The 19,253-nt window shown below is 37.4% G+C and overlaps 1 pseudogene; it reads left to right on the top strand.

Moving 5' to 3' along the window:
- The first annotated feature begins 4,064 nt into the window (after window positions 1-4,064).
- Window positions 4,065-19,253, top strand: part of LOC114299887 (lysine-specific demethylase JMJ13-like) — a 39,700-nt pseudogene continuing 24,511 nt past the window's right edge.

Here is a 19,253-nt window from a genome sequence, read left to right as displayed (position 1 = left end):
ATATATATAAAATATCTTGATAAAGTATTTTATGCGTTTGGCATTGAGATACTTGAAAAATAACTTAGAGGATTATTTGTCTCATCTCAAAGAGCATACATAGATCACATTTTTACTAAATTTAATATGCAGAATTGAAAGCTTTACATTGCTCTTCTTAGTGATCGAAAGTAATTAAGTAACATTCAGTATTTATAAAATGATTTTGAGAAAGAGTTCATGAGAAATGTCTCGTATGCTACTGTTGTAAGAGTTTAATGAATTATGAAGTTTGGATTGAACTTGGTGCATATATAATTAGTTTGTTAGATAATTATTATTTTAATTTAAGCCTTGAGCATTGGGTTGGAACATATAAAGTGTTATGATATTTATAGAGAATTAAAGGTTATACGATTGTCTATAAAAGAATTAATCATGTTAATATTATTGGTTGTACTATGTCGACTTTGGTAGTTGCTCAAATGATATAGTATCTATTATTGGTTATATTTTTATGGTTGCATGAGGTGTTGTTTCATGAAAGAGTTTCGTAAAATCTCTTATAATTTTTTACTATGCAACATGTTTTAGAGCGCGACTTGAGTTATGTAATTAAAGAATTTTATTTTAGAGCTTGGAATTGTTAATTTCATCTCCAAACCTATAAAGATGTATTATGATATATGGTTTTAATTTTCTCTATGAAGAATAACAAAAAGGGTCTGGCTTTGGTCCAGTCCACCATCAGACTGGACTATGCTGTTGGGCCCGTGAGGGCTCACTACGGGTCCCGTTTTGAATATCTGAACCGTTCAATGTGTAGAACTCTTCGAGTACTATATGCCTGTAAAAAATCACGTTGATTGGATATCGATAGCTATGTGATCAAATCTGTTTTTTGTCAACCGTTAATTTATTCACCGTCCATTTTTTTTTTATACAAAACTGATTTGATCAAATAGCTATCGATATCCGATCAACGTGATTTTTTACAGGCATATAGTACTCGAAGAGTTTTACACATTGAAATGGTTCAGATGTTTAAAACAGGACCCGTGGTGGGCCCCAACGGGCCCAACAGCACGGTCCAATCCGATGGTAGACTGGACCAAAGCCAGATCCTAACAAAAACTCTGATAGTGTTAAATACATAAATTTAACGTACTTTAGAATTAGAGAGTTGTTAAAGATGATATTCTTTATAAGCACATGTTATAAAATACATACTAGTTGATCTTCTAAATATAGGGCTTAGGCCAAATTTTAGTTTGCTAAATATATTGAGCATATGGGTACTTTATAGTTTTTTATGTGGTTGGTTAAATTTTTTTTTTTACCCATGAATATTATCTATGATATATTTCAGTTAATAAAGTTTAATGTGTTTATTTACATTTTGTTTATAGTTATGTGTGTACACATAAATGGTAATTGTTTTATATGTATTCCTCTTATATGAGTTTTTACAGTTATATTTTAATTTTGAGTTATAAAGATTAACACTTTGATTTAGAAGTGTATATGGATCTATAAAGTATGATGCTCGGTTTAAAGCATGAAAGACCTCGGTTTAGATGAATAATGGCTTCTTTTGGAAGTGTAAAATGGAATAAAATTCCTTGCAGGGTCTTGTCAAGACCATACAGAGGACTGAATGTGGAATTAGCATGTTATATAATTTTTGGATCAATTATGCTGAAATCCCACACTATACTTTATCACATATAGGAATCCATGTTGGTGAGATATTAGTGTTTGTAATTGTGGAAGGTGTTACATTGTTCAATAGCATAATTACCGCTACAGTTTGATATTAATATTTCTCATGGAACGAGATTCTATGCTGAGATGTTTATATTCTGAATCATGTTTATGTGGCCACTAAAGTTGTTTAACCCGAGAGTCATTTTTTCTTAAATAAAATATTTTCTTAAAGTAGTAGTCAATGTTTCCTAAGTGGAAGAATGTAAGAATATATTCTTAATTAGGCTGTCATTGACTATATTTTGTTTGGTTTGTGAAAAACGGGTTGAACATGATTCAGATAGATTGATTGGTATGAGCCCAAACTTATTATTGTGATCCATGAAGTTTGGGCCATGGTCATCTTAGGGTATATTATTTTATATGTAGATATGTGATATGGATGTATAAGGTCTGCTTTAAGTTATTTGGGTTCCTTAATGGGAGGACCCAATAATTGTTTACTTAGGCTCAGTCCCTTCTCCTATCCTTGTTAGGGTTTACATATATCTATATATATGTAGATCAAAGGGTTGTCAACCCCATTGAAAAGACAACATAAAAATTAGGAGAAGGAGGGGAAGAGTTGGTGCTAAGGTTTTCTAATTGTGAATGCCATATTCTTTCAAGGAAGTAAAACTCAAGACAATAACGGAATCAAACGGTATGTATCCAAGTTTATATTTTAGTACATAGTGTTTTGATTTCTAGTATATAGATCCTATAATCTTACAATGTATATATATATATGATAATCTTAATGTTGTCTTACATTCTCTACCATTTATACACACACACACACACACACACACATATATATATATATATATTTCCTCTCTCACCTTCTCTTTTCAATTTTGAGAGATAATAATTTTGGGTTCAAAAAATTTTCATGCAAATTGATTATATATACGTAAAAATGGATTCATCATCCAATTTCTAAGGGACTTTATTTTGAATTTCAAACCTTATATGTCAAAAAGACAAAAGATTGTGAACCCACCGAACAAGACAAAGAAGATCTAAATTTGGGTAGTTTATGTTTGGATGTTTATTTACATGCTCTTGTAGTTATTATTTTCATCATTTTTTTCGTGTATTTTTTATTTTTATCTTTGTAAGAAGATAAGAAAACTAGAAGTTGGACGCGCACTACCTATCAATTAGTTACTAAGTTTGAAATAGTAATCCCCGGGTGTTTGGCAACTTGGTAAAGACTTGGGGGTTAAGGCCCTAGGTCTCAAGTTTAGAACTCCTTGGGCCAATATCTTAGGCGTAGCGTAGTTGATTAGGAGGTTAGTCTCAAGTTATTACTATCACAACACTTGGTGTGGGCCCAATACTCTCCCGCTACGCGAGTTCCGACTTAAGCGGAGTTTATCTTGGGAGGTTGAGTTAAATTCTCAGGTTATAGTCTCCTTACTTGGAATGGATAACATGACACGTTATTGCTACCACAACATTTGGTGTGTGCCCAATGCTCTCCGCTACTCGAGTCTTGACTTAAGCGAAGTTTGCCTTGAGAGGTTGGAGCAAATTCCCAGGTTATAGTCTCCTTACTTGGAATGGACAACATGATATGTTATTGCTACCACAACACTTGGTGTGGGCCCAATGCTCCCCCGCTACGCGAGTCCTGACTTAAGCGAAATTTGTCACTTGGTATGGGCCCAATACTCCACCGCTACGTGAGTTCTGACTTAAGCGGAGTTTGTCATGGGAGGTTGGGGTAAATTCCCAGGTTATAGTCTCCTTACTTGGAACGGACAATAGGATACTTTGGTGATCTCTGTAGAGGGCGCTGCCCTGGACTTGCGGGAGAGTGGGGGAATTTTCCTGTAACCAAAAAAAAAAAAAAAAAAAAGTTTGAAATAGTTAGATCTGACAAGGTATTTTGACAATTAGATAAGGACAATAACATAAGGGTAATCTAGAAAAGAAAAAAGTTATGGATGTACATTTTATAATAGTACTAAAAGTCGTGGCACGCGTGATGTATGCGCATCAGATAAATTTGTGAAGAGTCTTATCTGAATTCAATAAGACTTTCAAAATTTGAACACTATTATTGTGTTTGAATCATGGATTTGTAGAGGAAAAAAAAAATTAAAAAAGCTTCTACTTTATGCATTTTTACTTTATTCAAAATCCAAATGCATCCTATGCATTGAATGTTGACAGTGTGAATTACAAAGTGATTGGTCTTTAATTTACCTCTAAACTTGAAAAGTGATTGGTCTTGAATCTTGATTACTTTATATGGCCATAATTCCAATCCAAACTGTATAGTTTTTTGCTTGGGATTAAATTTTAACTGCTCATTTCGTTGGCAGGTGGAAGTAAAAGATTGTGTTACCCTGATGACCAAATAGGACAAGCAAAGATGAAGCATAAAAGCCCTCCAACTATGGAATCTGCAATTTCTCTTGACATTGTGGATGTTACCAATATGAAAGCTAATAAGAAAGCTATGGGTGTAAGGGCTTTAAAAGCTTCTGCATCATTTGGAACAAGATTAAGAACTGATGCAGATGCACCTTATCGATCACGTGGTGCTTTATTTGGTAAAGGTGCCTCTTCAAAATGCAAAGTGGATAAGTTTGAGAGAATTGATGTAGAATGGATAGATAAAATATCAGAGTGCCCAGTGTATCGTCCATCTAAGGAAGAGTTTGAAGTTCCTTTTGTTTATCTGCAAAACATTGCTCCAGACGCTTCAAAATATGTTATTGCATTAATGTGCTTTTGGTGGTCATTTTCTTTGATATGTTTACCATTGCTTTCGCCAAATAAATTTGCTATATTGCTCAATTTCAGGGATTTGTAAGATTGTGTCTCCTCTGAGTTCTTCTATTCCAGTGGGAATAGTACTAAAGGAGGCAAGAGATTTTAAGTTCACAACTAAAGTGCAAACTCTTTGGCTGGCAGAGTGGGGTACCAATGACAAGGTCAACTTTTTTATGAGAGGAAGGTAATTTTGAAAAATAAATAACAAACAACTTTTAGAAGCTCTTGATTTGCTTTTGAGAGCAAATAGGCACGATATTTTGCTTGCTATTTTTTCTTTAAGGTACTATACCCTCCGTGATTTTGAGAATATAGCGAACAAGGTATTTGCTCGTAGATATTGTATTTCTGGCTGTCTTCCTTCCACACTTGTGGAAAGGGAATTTTGGAAGGACATGGCTCGTGGGAAGAAAAGAACAGTTGAATATGGAGTTAATGTCGATGGTAGTGCCTTTTCATGTGCTTTGCATGATCAGCTTGGAAGAAGCAAATGGAATTTGAAGGTTTTGACCATATATCCTTATTTATTTTTTTGAATGTCCTTTCTCTTCCCATTATCTTATTTGCTACATACATTTATTTTTGTTGATTGATCTCAGACACTTCCACACCTTCCCAAATCAACATTGCGATTGTTGGAAACAGAAATCCCGGTAATTTGATGATTATAAAACCATTGTTTTAAAGATTGTCAATCTACTTTTAACCAAATGCTTTGATCTTATTTGTAGCTCCTTTTCATTCCAGGGAATAACAAATCCCGTGCTTTACATAGGAATGTTGTTCAGTATGTTTGCATGGCATGTGGAAGATCATTACTTGTACCGGTAATATGTTACTTCTTTAATCTTTCTTTTTGGCTGAATGTTTTCGTGTCTTTTGGTTATTCCTCTTTCAGTATTAATTATCATCACTTTTTGTGCACCCAAAACCTTGTATGGAGTTCCCAGTCATGCAGCTCCTGAGTTTGAGAAAGTTGTCCAGCATTATGTTTATAGTGGTGCTATTTTATCAACTAGTGGCAAGGATGGAGCTTTTGGTGTGCTTATGGATAAAACGACGATGTTTCCCCCAAATATTTTACTGCAACAGGACGCCCCTGTTTACAAGGTTGTGCAATTGCCAGGGGAATTTATGATCACCTTTCCTAGATCATATCACGCAGGATTTAGTCATGGTAAGATGCTTGATATATGTTTTTGTTATTTATTATTTATTTTTTTAGTACAGACAGCCACACAAACCCTTTATAGAGCAAGCACAAACAATATATGTACTTATTTATACAACCCCTTTCATCTTTTTAGACCTTCAAGATTTAACTGTGTTGAAGCAGTAAACTTTGCAATAGGTAACTGGTTTCCATTAGGGGCCGAAGCTAGTCAGCGTTATGCACTTCTTCGCAGGATGCCAATTGTTCCTTGTGAAGAACTTCTCTGCAAGGAAGCAATGCTTCTTTCGAAGTCTTCAAATCAGGAAGATAGCTCCTTTGTGGACTCAGCCTCTCTCCATTATGTCAAGGTCTCTTTTGCATGCCTAATGCGAGTGCATCACTATGCCCGCTGGGTTTTAAAGAGATTAAGAGCAACTCTGAGCGAATCTCCAAATTCTCAAGAAACCATTTTCTGTAGCCTCTGCAAAAGGGAATGTTACGTGGCACACGTTACATGCAATTGTTGTAGCAATCCCATTTGCCTCTTTCATGGTATCAGATCTTCATTCATTCTAACTTGCTATATATATTATTTCTTTTGATGAATTTAATATTGGTTTTTGTGTTATTACATTTGGCACAATCATTCTATTTAGTTCCAATTGAATATGCACATCTAAGGAATCTACTTCTTAACATTTAAAAATGTTTTTAAAGTTAACTGAGGATTTCAATAAGTATTTTTGTCATTAATCCTTCTACTACAATGAGTAAAATGGGGGTGAGTTATTTTTATCATCCCATTTACAATCTAATCATCTTATTTTCTTTATACGTGTCTGAAAAACTTATCATTTTGTTGATTACACTACAAAAAAAGGGAGCTTAAAAGATGAAATTTTTTGCGACGGGACATTTACCGTCTCAAAAAATGAATTTTTGAGACGACACAACTTACCGTCGCAAAAAAATGTGACTTTTTGAGACGGCACAATTTGCCGTCGCAAAAAATGTGACTTTTTGAGACGGCACAACTTGTCGTCGCAAAATATAGAATATTTGCGACAGCATAAAATGTTATCACGAAAAAGGAGAGTATTTGCGACGGCAGAAATTGCTGTTGCAAAAAAAAAAAAAAATAGAGTATTTGCGACGGCAGAGATTGCTATCGCAAAAAAATAGAGTTTTTGCGACGGCACCAGCTGCAGTCGCAAAAAAAAAAAAGAAGAGTTTTTTGCGACTGTAATAAGAACCGCTGCAAAAAAAAAAAAAGAGTAAAATATATATATATATATATTGTAGCTTTGAGGTGACTTCATATATATATAGTCACAAAATGGTTTAAATAAATGCAACGGTATTTTTTTGTCACAAAAAAAAAAAAAAAAACGACGTCGGCTTATGCTTTTGAACATTTCTCTTTTCATCCAGTTTTTCATCTTTTTCTGTCTCTGTCTCTATCTCTCTTCTCTTTCTCTCTCTCATTCATCACTCTTCTCTATCTGTCTGTCTCTCTCTTTTTCTATGTGTCTCTGTCTCTCTTCTCTTTTTCTCTCTCACTCATTACTCTTCTCTGTCTGTCTGTCTCTCTTTCTCTCTATGTCTCTGTCTCTCTCTCTTTCTCTCTGTGTCTCTCACCTATCTCTCTTCTCTCTCATCTCTCTTCTCTTTATCTCTCTTGCTCATCTCTCTCTGTCTCTCTCTCGTTTATCTCTTTTCGCTCTTTCTCTCTCTCTCTATATATCTTTTCACCCATTTTTTCATCTTCCTCTGTCTCTTCTCTTTCTCTCTTTCTCACTCATTACTCTTCTTTCTCTATCTGTCTGTCTATTTGTCTCTCTCTCTCTCTTACTCATCTATCTCTTTTCTCTCTTTGTCTTTTTCGCTCATCTCTCATCTCTCTATCTCTCTTGCTTATCTCTCTTCTCTCTCGCTTATCTCTCTTCTCTCTATCTCTCTTCTCTCTATCTCTCTTTCTGTCTCTTTTGTTCATCTATCTTCTCTCTATCCCTCTCGCTGTCTCTCTCGTTCATCTCCTCTCTCTCTTTGTTTCTTTTTCTGTCTCTCACTCTCTATCTCTTTCTCTTTTTGTCTCTTTCTCTCTCTCTTACTCATCACTCTTCTCTGTCTATCTGTCTTTGTCTCCGTTTCTTTCTCTCTTTGTCTCTCGCTCATCTCTTTTCTCTCTATCTCTCTCACTCATCTTTCTTCTCTCTCTCTCTCTCTATGTCTTTCTCTAGATTATCTCTTTTCGCTCTCTTTCTCTTTGTCTATCTCTCGCTCATCTCTTGTTTCTCTCTCTTTTTCTGTCTGTCTGTCTCTCTATCTCTGTCTCTGTCTCTCTCTCTCTCTCTCTATATATATATATCTCTTTCTCTTTCTCTCTCTATTTCTCTCTCACTCATCACTATTCTCTCTCTCTCTCTCTCTCTCTCTCTCTCTCTTTCTCTCTCTGTGTCTGTCTGTCTGTCTCTCACTCTTCTCTCTTTCTTTCTCTCTATGTGTCTGTCTGTCTGTCTATCTCTCTCCCCCATTATGTTCACCTTGCTCACTCTTTCCCTCTCATCTTCTCTATTTACCAAGCTCTCCACTACAAGAAAATGCACTTTTATCGATCACTTTATCTCTCTCTCGCTCATCACTCTGTCTCTATCTCTCTTCTCTCTCTCTCTGTCTCTCACTCATCTCTCTCTCACCACCACTACTACCACTGTTGCCACTCCACTTCTACGACTATTATTACTACCATTATCGCCACCACTCCACTATCACCACCACTACTACCATTACCTTTCCTCTACCACAATTACTCTATCTCCTCTGCCACTACCAGAACTTCACCACTAATCTCCTTTGCCACCATCGCCACCACCACCACCACTATCACCTCTTATCCACCACCTTCACCACTACTGCTGCTCCCTATCCTTTACCACAAAAAAATTTGTTCCTGATTTTTAGTAACAAAAAAAAAAAATGGGTCGTAGAAAAATATTTTTCATTGACCACAAAAAAATAACTTTATTTTCATAGAAAATATTTTTCATTAAAATATTATTCCTACTTCTACCAAATAAAAAATAATAACATTAATTTTTTATTCATTAAAATAAAAATGAAACAAATAAATTCTCAACTTTAGTAACTAAAAGAAAATCAAAAATCAAAAATCAAAAATCAAAAAAAAAATCATTAACTATAAAAAAAATTATTTTAACAAAAAAATAAATTTGTTTAGCAACGGCAACCTCCGTCGTGCAAAAAAAAAAAAAAAAAATTATTTTTTAAATATTCATTTGTGATGGAAACTAATTTTTTTTTCCCCCAATCCCGCTCGGTTTCCCCCCCTCTTTTTTTTTCCATTCCCGCCTGACACGAATGGTGTGACCCCTTTCCCACTCAAATGTCAAATCCTATCACTTCCCCCTTCTTGCCCTAATAATCTCTCTTCTTCTTCTTCGAGAAATTGAAATTCCAATCCAATCCAACTCTCAATGAAATCCACCGAATACGATCTTAGGGTTTATTCATGGAGCTGAATTTGATGATTACTTGGATTCGCTAACCCTAGATTTCTCTCAATCCTCCATGGAGGGCTCTGTGGAGGATCTCGGAGCCCCCCCTAATTCCTGGGAGGTAGCGGACTTGGAGGCCAGCGTTACCAAATTGATGCTCTCTTCCCACAACAACAACTCTTTTTCTTCAAATCCGCCATCTTCGTCTTCGTCTTCGTCTTTTTTGAGCTCTGCTTCTCATGACCGCCTTGTTTATGGTTCAGCTTCTTTGGCTTCTTCTTCGCTTGTTATGGTTCAGAAGGTTGGAGACATTTCCGAAGATGTAATCAATTCCGTGGATCAGTTCCTTCGCGAAGCTCTGCAGAACCCTCGGGAGAGGCTTTCTAGTAATTTTAAGCTCTTTAACCTTGGGTTCAGTTTGCTTAGAGTAACTAATTAATTGTTTTTCTTTTCAGTTAATTGGACCGTATAATTTACAAATATCTTTTTTTTTTTTAAAATTTTTTGTGCAATTTATTAGCTAACCTTGCTTGATGAGTTCTGCACAATTATAAATAAAATTACTTAATATGATAATGAAATGAGAATAAAAGCAAATCCATTGAAAGATAGATATGGATGAAAAGGAATTGTAGGGGCGAAGTATACAAGGGCAAAGATGGAGACTTAATGAAATAACACATTTCAGATGATCTTTGTCTGAATTTATTCTAATTTCTACAGATGCAGCTTTTATTTACATCTATGTGAGGGCTCAGCTGTCCAGATTCTTACGCAAGGGAAACTGAGTGCACCTGGTATATTGAGAATACAAAAAGTATGATTTTATTTGGTTTTGTTGGTAGTTTCATAAATTTTAAAGCTTTGTGCTTCATTTGCATGGAATAATGCACCTGTAGAAAGAGATACTACTGCTCGTTACTATTCATTCAATATTGACCACCAACTTATATTGGTTTGTTTTCCTACTAGAGGTCCTGGTTTCTAATTATTGTGAATTTGATCTCTATTTAGGCATAATTTTGAAGTCCGGCTCTGTGTTAGTGTTGCATTTTAGTTTGTTGTGTAACTTTTAAGCTTTAATTTTTATTTTCTCTTGTTAATAAGAAAGATGCAGAGCAAACATTTGTCTGAACAAGTTCTTATTTATTTAATTATTTTTGTAGGTTATGTACTATGTTGTAGAAAAGATGGTTCTTGACAAACCATTAGATAACATGGACATTGATGGAACTTTTGCTCCTGGATTGCCAGTAGGGCAGTTACAACATCCAACTATTGGAGGAGATGGTTCATTTCGGTTGAAGCCTTGGCAAAAGCTTAAGCCTTCTATAGAGATCTTGTGTAACAATCAAGTAAGTCAATATATTATACTGGATGTGCAAATATGAATGATGGCCTTTTTCTAACTGTAATGTTTAGGAGGTAGTGACATTATGTGGAAATCTATAATCAATATAAAAATAATGTAAGAATGGTGTAACGCTATTGCTTCTTGGGTGTGACTCTGTTGCTTGTTTAGTTTGTAAGAACTCTTCCCTTGTAGATTTGAGTTGGCTACGTGGGCTTCAAATTAGATTTTGTTTTGTTATTTTTTTAAGGAAAATGTTGGCACAAAGTATAACAATGCCAAAATTTGGCAGCTTGAAGGGCACTGAAATGGAGCTCTATTTTTTAACCAAGCTACCATATTAAAGCAAAGCTACTTAAATGGTAGCTGCTTGTTTGGTGTAAGTGCAACTTGTGCCATGTGCACATGTAACTTGTGTAGTTAGATTGCTTGCCATTAAATATAACTTAATTTAAAAGATTTAGCGTTGATTTGGTATTTTTAAAGTATTTTTCAAGTTATTTTCACTACTAGTTTTACTAGTTTAATGATTTAATGTGATATTTTTGTACCTTATGTTAACATTGTTGGCACATAAATTTTAACTAAATTTATGATGCGTATGGAATCTATGATAGGAAGGTTCTAGGTAATCACTTCCTAAAAAAAGATCAATATGATCCGTTGAAATACATAAATAAAATGACGTTGCATCTCAACAACGTTACTCAAGATACTCAAGTGACACGTGGAGCCTACGAAAGATGACACCTGTAGAGCCTACAGCAAGGACACCACACAAGATGAAACCTCAAATAGGGATGGCAATTTGAAACCGGCCCGACGGGGACCCGACCCCCCGTCCTCGATAAGAGTGGTTTTTCCCCGAAAGATACCCCCGACGGGCTGGGGATGGTATTTAAAATTGAATCCCTGATCAAATTCGGGCCGAGGACGGGGATCACTTTCACAGCCCCGGCCCCGTTCCTCGCCCTGTTTCTCCCCGATCTAATCTATTATATATCTATTATTATATTATATATCAAATCCCCTTATATCTATTATTATATTATATATCAAATCCCTGATCAAATCTATTATATATCTATTATACATCTCTGATCTCTCTTCTCTCTGATCTGTCTCTCTTCTCTCACTGTCTCACTCTCTTTCTTCTCTCACAGACCCTACGCAACGCAATCGGCTCCTCTCGTCGCCTTCTCCTCCTCTAGGCCACCACCACCTCCTCCTCCTACTCCAGGCCACTGCCGCCTCTCCATCGCTTCCTCCTCCTCCTTCTCCTCCGTCGCTTCTCGCAGCCTTCTCCCGTCGCCTCTCACGGCCATTTTTCTCTGCCAGGCCACCGTCAGATCTGAGAAGATTCGTCGGCTCGGCTCCTCTCTCCTACCAGACCTGTCTTTTTTTTTTTGATGATGTTACCATTGATGAAAATGATGTTGTTGAGGATCGATGATGTTGGTGTTGATAATCGATGATGTTATTGATGATGATAAGCTAAATAGAGACTGGAATTTTTCGTGGTCGGGGAAACCCGATTCCCGTTGGGGGCGGGGCCAGGGAGGGTGAGGGGTTCCCCCCCGGGGATCGGGGCCGGGGACAGGGAAGTTTGTAGTTTCGGGGATCGGGGACGGGGAGTGTGATCCCCGACCCCGCCCCGCCCCACCCCGCCCCGTTGCCATTCCTAACCCCAAAGATCAATCCGGTTAATCAGATATACGATTAATCAGATAGCGTTATTATTCAAAATTCAAATAGGCACTATCATTTAATTTGAAATTCAAATTGAAGATGAAGCATTCCTGTCACGTGATGGCCCTCCATAAATATGAGGACCATCACACAAGACGGGAATCAGAAAATCAGAGGTGAAAAGATCAGAGAGAGAGAGAAAGAAATTGAGAGCTAAAGAAATCGTTACAAGAAAGAAGAAGAGAAGCCTAGAGAACTCAAAAGTCTACGCTAATGGCGATGAATAGGTAAAGGGTTCCAAACCCAAGAATTGTAGTTTGTATTCGAGGGTTCAAAACCCATAACAATTTCAATAAAATATTTAATTTTCTTAAATTGTCTTTTGTTGTTTATTTTGTTCTTCATTAATCGGAGGTTTCATTTGTATAAAATGTGTAATTAATGATCTGAAATACAGATCAGAAATAAGAACCTGCTATTCAAATAATCAACACTGTTTAGTCCAAAAACTAAACAGTGGACATTTGTACCATAAATTTCGAAATGTGTTAAAACACTTCATGTTTTAAAATTTGTGTCTACAAATTCTGGCATGCCCAGTGGGACTTATTTCTCCTCCCATCTTCTAAAGAACAAAAAATATATATATATATATATATATTGTTGAAACTTACTGATGTATTCTTTTGTTATAGGAATGCTGAAGCAACTGTCAGGCGACAAACCTACAATCTAGTTGTTCTGAAATCACCAAGGGTGGAGAAATCACCCAAGGGGCTCCAAAGTGAATGCTCTTGGCTGTCCCAAAGGTAAAACCAACGAAATCCTGGAAAGATGCATTTTTTTCCCCTATCACCCAAAGGGCTCTGGAGCGAAAGCTCTTGGCTGTCCTGAAGGTAACTGGTGTGACAAAGAAAGTCACACTTCTCTAGAAAGTTGAAAGTTTGAGAAAGATTACTAAAGATTATGTGAAAGCGTCAAAGCAGTACGCAACTGTGAGGGCCACAGCCCGAACGGAGAGCTTTCTAATTCAGGCAAAGGAGGCTAATCAGTTTGCAACTACGACTTTTGTTGCAGCTTCAACGGGGGCAACAAAAAATGTTGTGGCCCAACTACTCAAAAGGGTAGAAGACTCCATTAAAATGGTGGAACTTGCCCAGAAGAAAGCCTTTGCTGAAAACATGGCCATCATTAGGGCCATTGGGAGGAGGGTAATGACCCAAACTCCTGTTGATGGAAAAAAGGCCCCTATTGTTGAAAAAACAGTTGCGGCCTACAAACCGATAGTTCTGTTCAGAGCACAAAATCGGTCAAACCAAACCTCAGTCAACTCTCAAGAGCCAAAGGAACACTCGTTGGCTCGACAGGGTTCAAATAAGGAACACTCATTGGCTCGACAGGGTTTGAATAAGAAACACTCGTTGGCCTGACAGAATAAGGAACACCCGTTGGCCCGACAAGGTTCGAATAAGGAACACCTGCTGGCCCAACGGGATTTGAATCAACATCAATTGGTCTGCTCTAAAAATGTAGGGACTGTTTTGAAAATTCATGAAGAGTTTGCAAAAACGCAAACGGTTCCTTCTATGCCCCTAAGGGCTCAACTTGATATGTCATCCGGTCCAGTTTCGAAATGACAAAGGCGAAGAAGAAATAAGGCCTTACAGAAACTGAAACTAAGAACAGTGGCAACAAATGTTATAGGAGCTATTGAAGGGGCTCTCTCGAAAGATGAACCCCAAAAATAAATTGAAAGTCCTATCTTTGTTGGAAAATCCAAGGTGGAGGAGGGTAAGCAACCCTTGGGAAATATTTCTACTTTGGTTGAACTATCTATGGAGGGAATAAGAAAAGGGGCTATAACAAGGTCCATAACCCGTCAGGCTCAAAACAAAGCATCGCAATCAGATGCTTCAAATATGAGTAATATTGTGGGGGTTGATAATCCTTTATATGAACAAGATGGTTCTATCTCGTTTGTTTCAACGAATATTGGAAACAATGGGGGTGTTTGGCAATCAGAGGTTGAGGCTATTATAGCCTCTTTTGGAAAATTAGCCCAAAAGCCAGCACTATAGCACCTTTTTACTGATTTTCAAAAAAAAAAAAAAAAAAAAAAAAGGCTGCTGCCCGGACAGTGTAGGCACAGCCTACATTGTCACAGTCGGATAGTGTTACAGCGAGGGCAAAATTTTCCATTTTGCCCCTTTATATCAACTTTAAAAATAAAAAGTTAGGGATAAATCTGTCATTTTAAATTTAAACATCATTTCAACACACTTTCCAATACAACAACTCAACTAAAAATTCATCTCATCTTCCCAAACACAAAACTAAAATAGCCAACTAAAATAGCCAACAAGCCAAATAGCCTACTAAAATAGCCACTTCCCAAACGAGGCTAATGAATTGAAAGATATCAACAAAGTCGCAGTTATGATGACTGAGGTTGAGAAAGAAGGTGAAAATTCGCAGGTCCAATAAGACCAAGGTCTCAAGGAAAAAGTGGTGGCCCTACAAGAACAACTCGAGAGAAGAGAACGGGAAATGGCTGCTATGTTGGAGCAAAGCAACAGTTGCAGGCACAAATGACAGGACCAGGAAGTGCACCCAAACAAATGACACAACCTGTTGTGGGGACATCCGTAGGCATACAAAGCACATTAGCCCCAGGGGACAATGGTCCCTGTTACTCTGATCTAACGAGTGGTGGTATGAATCCAATGCTCATGACCATGATTGATGATATGGTGAGGAGACAAGTAAAGAAAGTCAAAGAAAAAGATGATGAGAACTTTCGAATAATTACAAAACCTTACCCAGCATGGGTAGATGCTGTTCCATTCCCTTCTGGTTTTTCCCAACCAGATTTCAAAATGTTTGATAGAACAGGAGATCCAAGACAACATGTGGCTCATTTTCTTTCAAGGTGCGGGCCAATAGCCCATAATGAGGCCCTGTGTCTGCAGCCATTTGTTCAGTCACTTGAAAGTTTTGCATTTACTTGGTATGCTAACCTTCCTGAGGGATCGATCCTAAATTGGGATTCCATGGTGAAGGAGTTCCTTAAACAGTTCTGCAACACACAAAGGCGAGTTGGAGTACCAGAACTGATTGAGACCAAGCAACGTCACAATGAGTTTGTTACAGATTTCATTGCAAGATGGCGAGCTTTGATATTTGCTTGTCCTTAAAAGTTTACGCAATTAGAGTTAATTCGGATGTGCCTTAACAACTTTTGGCATGAGCTCTCTACAGCTCTTATGGCTCAAACTTTTGAAGGATTCAATGATCTATGCACTAAAGCTCATGATATGGAGCTGCATCTAGCTAAACGAAGGAGGCCTAGGGCCGTTGAAAGGGTTGAGTCCTCGACTGCAGCTACAATCGAAACTAGAAAGAAGGGTCCCGTTGTAGTAGGGGCTAAAAAGCCCAAGGAATTTAAAAAGGTTACTATGAAAGAGAGGTTGGAGAAAAAATATTCATTCATGGATGATCTGGTTGAAGATATTTGTAATCAATCATTTATCACTTGTGGGAGGAACAATACTATTTCATTGCTACAAGTATGGATTATTGAAAAGAATAAGACATGCGTTTGGATATTTCCTTAAAATTTAAAGAAATTTATTTTCTTCTAAGAAGTAGATTCAAAAATAAGGTAAGGAATGGTAAATATGAAAATAAGAGCTTCTGTTTATAAAATTTGTGAAAAATGTCGACTAATCCGTAGGCAGGACGAATTAGAATAATTTGTTCCAACCCGAAACATAAACAAAGACAAGGATAATCTAAAAGAGACTCTCTAAATTACAACTTGACAATTTAAAATAGACTTTTCAAGTAATTAAATATTATTTAATGGATGAAAATGGGTAAATTTATAATCCCGATCTATGCAGTAACATCATTTTGAATCCATTCAATTTGAATTGGTATTTTCTCCATCCCAATTATTGTGAAAAGACATCTACAAAAATGAGTCAGATGCTTTTTCTATTCTTTTCCCTGGCATAGCTGGGCCATCCTGGACTTGAACCAGAGACCTCGTCCGTGAAGTAAATCATCGCACCTACGGTCCAACCAATTAGAAGAGAATCAATAGATTCCTTTTCGGGAGCGATTCATCATTTGAAGATCTGTTGGAGCAAAAGTTGATTGCTCTCCCTGAGGTGAAAAGACCACATGAGGTAGGAAAGACCAACGATCCAAAGTATTGCCCCTACCATCATTTGATTAGCCATCCGATAAAAGAGTGCTTTGTTCTGAAAGATAAAATTCAAGAACTTTTGGACTCTAAGATTATCGAGCTCCCTCCTCGAGAGAAAGCATCTACTAACCCAATCACTATCGACAATGATAATGAAGGTGAATGGGTTGTTTATTAGTCAAAAAGCATGAAGAAAAAACAAAATGCCACAGTGAAAGCTAGAAGTGTGGTTGATTCGACAACACAAGGGCCAAAAGTTTCCAAAAAGCAAAAACCAAATGTTTTCAGGAAACAGAAAAAAGCCAAAGTAAGTAAGAGAAAAGGAAAGAAGAACTCAAAGAAGGAAAAATGGGAAAAATTGTTCCCTGATGAGCAGTTAGAGCAAGGTCCTTTTGTCCCAATCACATTGGAGGAATTTCTACCTTCAAAATTTCAATCTGTGGAGTTGCAAACATACTTTGATAAAAGAAGGGAGGAAAAGTTTACTTTGGCCCCTTGTCTAACCATCATTATTTTGAGTGATGACGAGGAAGATGAGGGTGAAGTTGGTTCAAAAGTTAGGGAAGGGGATTGCATTACATCTCCTATCTGCATACCTGACTCACCAGAGTATACACCAGCTTCTCCAGAATACACACCAGCCTTACCAGAGTATACACCAGCTTCTCCGGAGTACACAACAGAAGCCTTTTCTCCAAAATATTAGCCAGTACCACCAATGTACTATCAAAGCACTCCAGAATATGTAAGGGGAGCAGAACAAGGAGACACTGGGTGTAGGTTTGACTCTGAGCTTATGAAAAAGGCGAAAAAATGACTACACTTCAAGGATGATAAGGTGAATGGCAGGTGTATGTCGGATGATGAAGTATGGAAGCATTCAAGTAAACAAGCAAAATCATCTCAAGTTGAGGATCCTAATGAAGATTGGGAACTTGACTTTTCTCCTGATGGTTCGCCGTACACATCCCCAGCTAGGACATACGATGGAGAAAGTGTATCAAGTGACCAGTTTGACTTTCCTTGTAATGTCATCACTGTGGATGTAAATTTTGAAGAGCGAGAAATACATATCATTCGCAATCCAGGTGATGATGAGAAAGCAAAAATTGAAGCTAGAAGAGAAGCGGAACATCAGGTAAAAGTAACAGTCTCTTTGAAAGATGAAGGCTTTGAAGCCCATAAAAATTTGATTATTGAAAGAAATCAAATTTTTGGACACCCTTTCCCTAATTGGATCGAATGGGTTCAGTTCCCACGAGGATATGCGGTACCTCGTTTCCTTTATATAATGGGATAGGTTGTCCAAGGCGCCATTTGGTTCGTTTCCTTGCACAATGTGGAAACACAGTAAAAAGTCAGGCATTACTTCTACGGCAGTTCGTTCTTTCTTTGGAAGGATAGGCAGCAGATTGGTACTTCAGCCTGCCACCTAATTCAATCCTAGATTGGGACACCATGGCTGATCGATTCTATAGGACATTTTATAAACCATGGCCAATAGAAATTGAGATGTCAGAACATTTGGATGACGAAGGTACATCTTCTCAAACATATGATTTCATAGAAGGCACAATTGAGGAGAAGATTGAAACTGCCCTTGATCTTTGAGAGATGGGCACTTATCGCCCAAGGGATTTGTTCCCTTTATGGGTAGAGCAAACACCATTTCCTAAAGGTTACGAACTTCTAAGTTTTGTCCTATATGAAGGGTATGGAGATCCTCAAAAACATATTAGGCGTTTTTTGAAACAGTGTGGGGGAAACAGCTCAAAATCAAGCACTTTGCCTAAAACAATTCCCCCTTTCTTTGGAGGGGATCGCTTTTGACTGGTATTGCTCCCTTGATGGGGTCATGGTGCCTAGTTGGGAGGCCATGAAGAATGGTTTTGAAGAATCTCAATGCTTTTATAGGCATGACTCCCGGTATCTAAGAAATGGAAGAAGAATGCAGCTCCAGGAAGATAGAGAAGTGACTGATGATGATGATCACCCTACAGCTGGACCAGTTAACATGGTCCAAACAAGTGAGGGAATAAAAGAAGTTGAGGTCAACGAAAAGGCGGTTGCTGAAGTATGTCAGACTTACTTGACCTACCGGAGGAAATTACGAAATCCTCAGGACCCTCAAACATCAGAAGTTCCACAAGTTTTGCTGGAGAAAGAGCAAGTGAAATATGATGTACTAGCTCATCTAAAGAAAATTTCAGCATTGTTGAGCGTATATAATGCACTGAAAATGTCTCTAGAGCTTCGAAAGTCTTTAATATATGCTCTGTCCAAGCCAGAGGATTTCCACCAAGAAATCAAGGGTAGAAATCAAGAGAAGACAACTACATGCATGGCTATGGTAACCTTTGGTGACAAAGACATGTGTGCTGAAATGACAGACCATAATCGTCCTTTGTTTATAACAGGGCTTATCCATGATATGAAGATTTCTCGAATTTTGGTTGATGGAGGATCTGCGGTAAACCTCCAACCTCGAAGGGCCTTAAACCTATTAGGGGTTCAAATTTTGCAACTTCGCCCAAGTCGTTTGGTTATTCAAGGATTTAATCAGAATGAACAACGCCCAATGGGGAAGATTGAATTGCGAACTAAGTTTGGGGATATTGAAGAAAGCACTGAGTTCTTGGTCATTGATGTAGACACCTCTTACAAAGCTTTGCTTGGGAGACCATGGATGCATAATCATCATGCAGTGCCATCGACTTATCACCAATGTATCAAGTACCCGTTGCCTTCACCCAAAAAAGAGAGGACAATTGTGGCTGACAATGATCCATTTAGAGAAGTAGAGGCATATTATGCTGATGCTCA

The sequence above is a fragment of the Camellia sinensis genome, chromosome 1 (assembly GCF_055761805.1).
Source record: "Camellia sinensis isolate YWXY chromosome 1, ASM5576180v1, whole genome shotgun sequence".
NCBI lineage: Eukaryota > Viridiplantae > Streptophyta > Magnoliopsida > Ericales > Theaceae > Camellia > Camellia sinensis.
Note: the sequence above shows the minus strand (reverse complement) of the source record. Positions and strands in the feature narration are given on the sequence as shown.